Here is a 6,390-nt window from a genome sequence, read left to right as displayed (position 1 = left end):
AAAAAGGACTTGTATGCATGCATATAAGCATAACCAATGGACATAAGACACTGGGGGATAGGGGAGGCTAGGGGACTGTCTTGGGAGGGGGGAAAAAATGGACACATATGTAATACCCTTTGTAATTAAAAAAAAAAAAGACATGGTCTCTCAGTCTTTGAGAATTCACTTGCATTCATTCCTTGAATATTTGTGGAAAGGTTCTATATGTTGGCCTTGGTGGCGAGTGGAGTTGGGCTACAATAGTGAATAATAAAGCTTTCTGTTTTCATGAAACAGAAAATAGCTATACAGCCAAATGTGTGATAGTGCCCTGACAGAAACATATAGGTTCCAGTGATTGAGAATGATTAGCACCTATATAAAGTAAATTGGAGGCAAGAAGAGTGGAATTAGATTATTGTAGGATAAGTATAGAGGACGGGCACTTGGTCTACTGTGGTACAAAGGAGACTAGAGATGGATTTGGGAACTGCATGAGAGATATAAATGGTAGGCCTACTTGATAAATTGGATTCACAATCTGTTGGTAAATAATTAAAGCAAGATACCCAACTCCTACTCCTAATCACTGGACTAAATCATGCTTTTCTCACTTCCCCAGAGCCCTTAGCTGGTAGAAAAAAACTGTCATCGCCCATTACAGCCCATTGAAGCATACATGGACCCAAGAGGGCTCAGGCAATGCAACAGCCCATCACCATTTTAATCGACAATTAACTCATTCACTGGTTTGTTGTTCAACACATATTTATTTGTGTACATATTGCCCCAGGTTATTAGAGTTAAGTGACTATTGTAATCAAAAAGAGAGAGAGCTTTAATTTATCAAGCTACTCAAAACAGCTCATTTGCAGATGTTTCGTTTATAGGGAAACATGAGCCTTGAAATTATCTTTTCAAATTACACATTTCATAGATAGGGAGCCACGAGCAGAGAAGTCAGGTGATTTGCTCAAGTTAACCCAGCCAGTTACTGGCAGGAAGTACCGTAGACCTAGATCTCTTTACAACTGTACTAAAACAGATAAGGTGAAGCAACCTGGTGTGGGATAATGGTTTCAAACTTTGATTTAAGCAGGGGAATTTTTAAAAAATCTCCAAAGAACTCCAATTTATAAAAGAAATTCAAGTGAAATTTCTCTTGTTGAAAAGGAATGGGGATCCTGGCTCCCACCTTCTCAGTATCCTCCTCCTTACAAGGCGACTGTATTTTTAGCAACATTAAATTGACATCAAACAGGCATAGAAAATCTCAGGTTGGAAATCACAGCTTATTTGCCTCCCTCCCTCCCTCCCTCCCTTCCTTCCTTTTCTTTTATGTTTGTGTGTGTGTGTTTGTGTGTGTGGGGGGGCAGCCTGATATTTGGAAAAATAATTGAATGGGGTTGCGGCTGAAAAATCATAAGTGATATATCAGCATTACTGAGCTCTTAGTACCTCACAGGCACTGTGCTGCTCGCTCTGCATGCCGTGTCTGATTTAAACCTCACAACTCTCCCGGGTAGGTACTATTACTCTTTTTACTAATAGGGAAAGTAAGAATAAAGGTCAACCTAGTTGTTCACCTACTAGGTAGAAGAACCAGTTTCTGTTTTTTAAAAATAGGTTGTCTGTTTCCAGGGCCTGAGCAAATAGCTGCCATACCACAGTCTCTCAATCGATGTGACAAGGAAGGAAGGAAGTGTTGTTGAAACGGAGGAACAAGCCCCGGAAGGGCAGAGGAATGCAGAGGAATGCAGAGGACCCAACTTGTTGCTGTTTGGTTTGGGGTTAGTTACCCATTCAATCAACAAATATATACTAGTCACATACTCTGTGCTTGGCATTGGGTATATATGAGTAATAAACATACTTAAATTTTCAATAGAGTAATTCAACCAAAATGTATCAAGCACCTCTGCTGTGGCAAGTCCTGGGGAGTGCATGGCAATAGGAAACCAATATTGTCTTGCTTGAGATTCCACTGACCGAGTATGGTTCCTCTTTCTACTGCTAAATATATATATTCTCTCTCTCTCTCTCTCTCTCTCTCTCTCTCTCTCTCTCTCACACACACACACACACACACACACACACACACACACACGGAACCCAAATGTCATGGTTGCTCTAATTCATTGAGAGTGACCAGCTCTGGTAAAACTCAAGCAGAAGGGCATCACTGTGGTAGTTTCGAAGGAATGTCTATCAAGAAGTTCTGTTTTCAAGGTTCTTTTTTAAAAATATATTTTTTTATTGATTTCAGAAAGGAAGGGAGAGGAAGAGAGAGATAGAAACATCAACATGAGAGAGAATCATTGATTGGCTGCCTCTTACATGTCTTATACTAGGGATCAAGCCCACAACCCAGGCATTTGCCCTGACAGAACTGAACTGTGACCTCATGATTCATAGGTTGACACTCAACCATTGAGCCATGCTGGCCGGGCTTCAAGGCTCTTTTGAACCAAATTCAAGAGATTTGCTCTGGCCCTCTGTTTTCTTACTGTCTTCTTGATGAATTGTTTTATCAATCTGACAGGGCTCAAATCTGCTTGCTCTGGGCAAAGTTGCAGGAGTCTTACCTGAGATAATGAGGTTTATAGCTACCATGATTATTGTTCAAGATTTCCTTTCCCCCTATTTTCTTGTTGCTATAGGCACATACAAAGTCTCAGACTCTATACACCATTCCTGCCTTTCTGTCTTTCACATTCACTTTTGAAATCTCCATTGAAATATATATTCAACTGCTACTTTTCCTTTAGCTCATGTAAGAATATGTTTTCTCTACAAAATAGGTGCTCTTTAAGTTATAACACTATGAGCAATTACTCTTAGAAATTATTCTGGTAATTACTAATATTTATTAAATGTCCTTTCTTTTCGTATGACCTTCACCCCCACTTTTGTTGGCACTTGGCCTGAGAACCTAAGGTAAGGGAGGAATGAGGAAAAAAAGACTGAGAAAGTTTACTGCGGCCAATCTGGTTGAGGGCAGGCTCTTGGAAGAGGTGTCAGCAACTCCAATAGCAGTGTCCTTGGGGTGTGGTAAGCAGCCTCCATCACTTCCAGTTTCCAAGAAAGTCCAATCCAGGTTATGGGCTTGCACTCATGTTGGTATTATTCTAAAGGTTTATGGCTTCTTAGTATATGACCTATTGATTCTTCTGGTCTACTTTTTTTTTCCTTTACACATGCCACTTTCTCAGTTCTGGCTGCTATCATTTCCCCCCTGGATTACTGCCACTTTCTAACTGGTCTCTGTGCCTGAGGTTTGCCTTCCACGGTCCCACTTCTAATCCCACTTCCACAATGTACCCAATGTGATCTTTCCAAAGCCATGTTGATCGTGTCATTTCTCTGCTTAAAATCTTTGATTTTCTTCCCATTGCTCTTCAAGTCCAACCTCTATAATTTAGTTTTAGACCCTGCTTACCTTTGAGCATCTACTGATCTTTTGAGTTTCAGCTGTAACCCTCCAACTCACACACTCTAAGGCTTAAGCTACCTGAACTTCATTCAGTAGAAGAAAAAGATTCAGGAAAAGGAGGGGACACCTGGGTTTTAAGAACAACCAGGGAATTAAATACTTACAGGGCTCTTTACAGTATCTTTTTTCTTGGGGTCAGTATCATTTTATCTCACTGCAGATGTTTTCTTCATAGGGTAGGAAACATGGCCACTAATGGCTCCAGACTGACACCTTACAGCTTCTGTCATCAAATAAAATGGACCTCAAGTTCCCGGTGGCCCCAAGTGCAAAATCCAGCTTAGGTCAGGTGTATACCCCTGGACCAATTCACTGACATGAGATATAGGGTCCCCTTGCTTTAATATGGTGACTAAAAGGGTTGCCCTGTGCTGAGAAAAAAAAAAAAAGCATGCTGGGCAGACGATCTCAATGTTCCTCAATCATAACCAGTTAGAAGAGAGAAATGATGGAGGAGGAGTTAGGTCAACATCAGTATTTCTGGCTTGGATCGCCTAGTGGATGGTGGTGACATTGAAAAGGTTGGGGTGTGCATGGGGAAGAACAAGTGTAGGGGTAAGGGATAAATTCAGTTTTTGACATGTTGAGTATGAGATGCTAGCCTGTTGAACATCTAGGTGCAGATGTTCAGAAGCTGGTAAGACATATACACAAATGAGATATATGAAAGACATTAGCGTGGGGGCCATTTATGCTTAGGTAGTAGTGGGAGCTGAGATCTTTTGGGGAGAAGATCACCAAAGACATAACACTGGAGGGTACCCCACACTGAAGGGTATAGGATTTTAATCTATGACTAATTCACAGATCTCTTAACATTACATTGTGTTATCTTTCACACAGTTTAATAGTTATAAAGTCTTCCCAATGTGTCAAACCCAAACATGAATTACTTTTTTTAAAATTTTCACAGTCATCTTATAGCATACCTATGAGGAAGGTCTTATTATTATCTTCTCTTTATAAGAAACTGAGGTTTATCAGTATTTGATAATTGGACCAAGGTCTCAGTTAGTAAGCAGTAGGTATAGGATTTTAATCTATGACTAATTCACAGATCTCTTAACATTACATTGTGTTATCTTTCACACAGTGACAGTAGACAAATCTAAAGAGCTAAATAGAGGAGTCTGGAGTCAAGATAACCAAGAAAGGAGAATTTCAAGAATGAGGAAATGGTCAATAATATAAAATGTCTAACAATTTTATTAACCAAAGAACTTACATGCATATATGCATAATCCATGGACACAGACAACATTATGGTGTAGGCCTGGGGTGGGGTGGGAACTGGTGGCGGGGGGAGCAATGAGGGAAAAATGGGGGACATCTGAAATACTCTCAACAATAAAGATTTTAAAAACCCACTAAGAAGGTTTGTCATGTATTTTTTTAAAATACAATTAAAAACAACCATTAGTTTGACAATTAGAAAGTCAGTACTGATCAACCTGATTCTTGGTGAGTCTAGCAGACTTTCTTGGTTCCAGATAGATCTATCAATAGAAATCCAAGAAGATAAATGGTCTTTGGTCACCTTCCTGGAGAGAGCCTGCCAAGTTTGACTAAGCTTAATACCAGAGAGAATTTATAGTCTTAGATCACATGGGTTGTTACCTTGAGTATAAATCCAATATTCAAAGGACACTTTGTAGGTTCCAAGTTGTTTCCACCTACCTTACCCTCATAGCCATCTGATAAGGTCTTCATTTCATAAAGGAGAAACTGGGGCTAGCAGTGGACAATATTTGTTTTGGAAAGGAAAACACTATACAAAACATCAGCATACCATGTTAAACTATCTCCTCTCCTGTGGGAAATGTCATCAGACACAGTAGTGCATTTTTAGGAACTGAAATATGTGGGAAGGATTTCAGACTTGACAATGCCTCTTTCACAAGCATTAGAGGAAGGTGGCACAAACATTTCAGAACCTTTCTCCATGTTACATGTTTAACAGGCAAAACTGATCATAATTGCACAGATCTCTGTGGGCTCTGATCACATGTGGATGAAAGGGTTGGATTGTCTTCCAATGTCTGATTAAGTAAGGAGAAATGAACATGACTGGGTTTTTCTCAGAGCCACTATTAATGCTTTGGTTTATAACATACCAGCTGCTTTATTTTTGCTCACACTCACATACATTAAAAAAGTCAATCAGGAACCAGGCAGCATAGGGTACACACCTGTACTTGCTGCCTCGCATAACTACATCAAAACTACAACTAAAAGACAAAATGGATATCATCCAGAACACGGGAAGGCTGGCTGAGTGGAAGTTAGACAACTAGAAGGAAAGAGAAAAGCGCATTGAGACTGGTGGAAGGTGCGGAGGTGCAGAAGTGCGGAGGTACAGAGGCTCGTGTGGAAACGGGCTGGCAATTGGGTACGCAGTTGTCTTTTTCAGTCAGGAGGGAGATACAAGCTCCTGACTGCTCTGAACTCCAGTTCTGGGCGAGACTCAGGGGACCCAGACTCATACGGGAGGAAACTGGACTGTCTGGCATTGGGACAGGACCATGAGGGCAGCTTTCTTGCAGAGGTGCTTGCAGCAATAATTATTCCTGGACAGGGCCGCGGAACACAGAGACCCGGGGACCTCTCTGAGGCAGGGCTGACTGACAGCCATTGCTGTTTGCTCTTCCCTGAAGATTCCCTGAGACCCCACTCAAGCTGTGAGCAGAAGCTTTGGCATAGGAATGGCCTGGCCTTTTGCAATCTAAAACCTAACAAACTGCAGCTGGGTCAAAGAACCCCAGAGCTTCCAAAAGAAGGCCTAAGGCTCATCAGTAGCCTGCATTGCTTCACAGCGGTGCCTCATCTGGGCACCTCCAAACAAAGAGGAGGAATCTGCAGCTCTCTCTGAAGCTCCTGCTGAGTGGCCTCAGGCAGTGGCAGCCCTGGCTGGGGAG

The sequence above is a fragment of the Myotis davidii genome, unplaced genomic scaffold, assembly GCF_000327345.1.
Source record: "Myotis davidii unplaced genomic scaffold, ASM32734v1 scaffold575, whole genome shotgun sequence".
Classification (NCBI taxonomy): domain Eukaryota; kingdom Metazoa; phylum Chordata; class Mammalia; order Chiroptera; family Vespertilionidae; genus Myotis; species Myotis davidii.
This window is presented reverse-complemented; position numbering follows the sequence as displayed.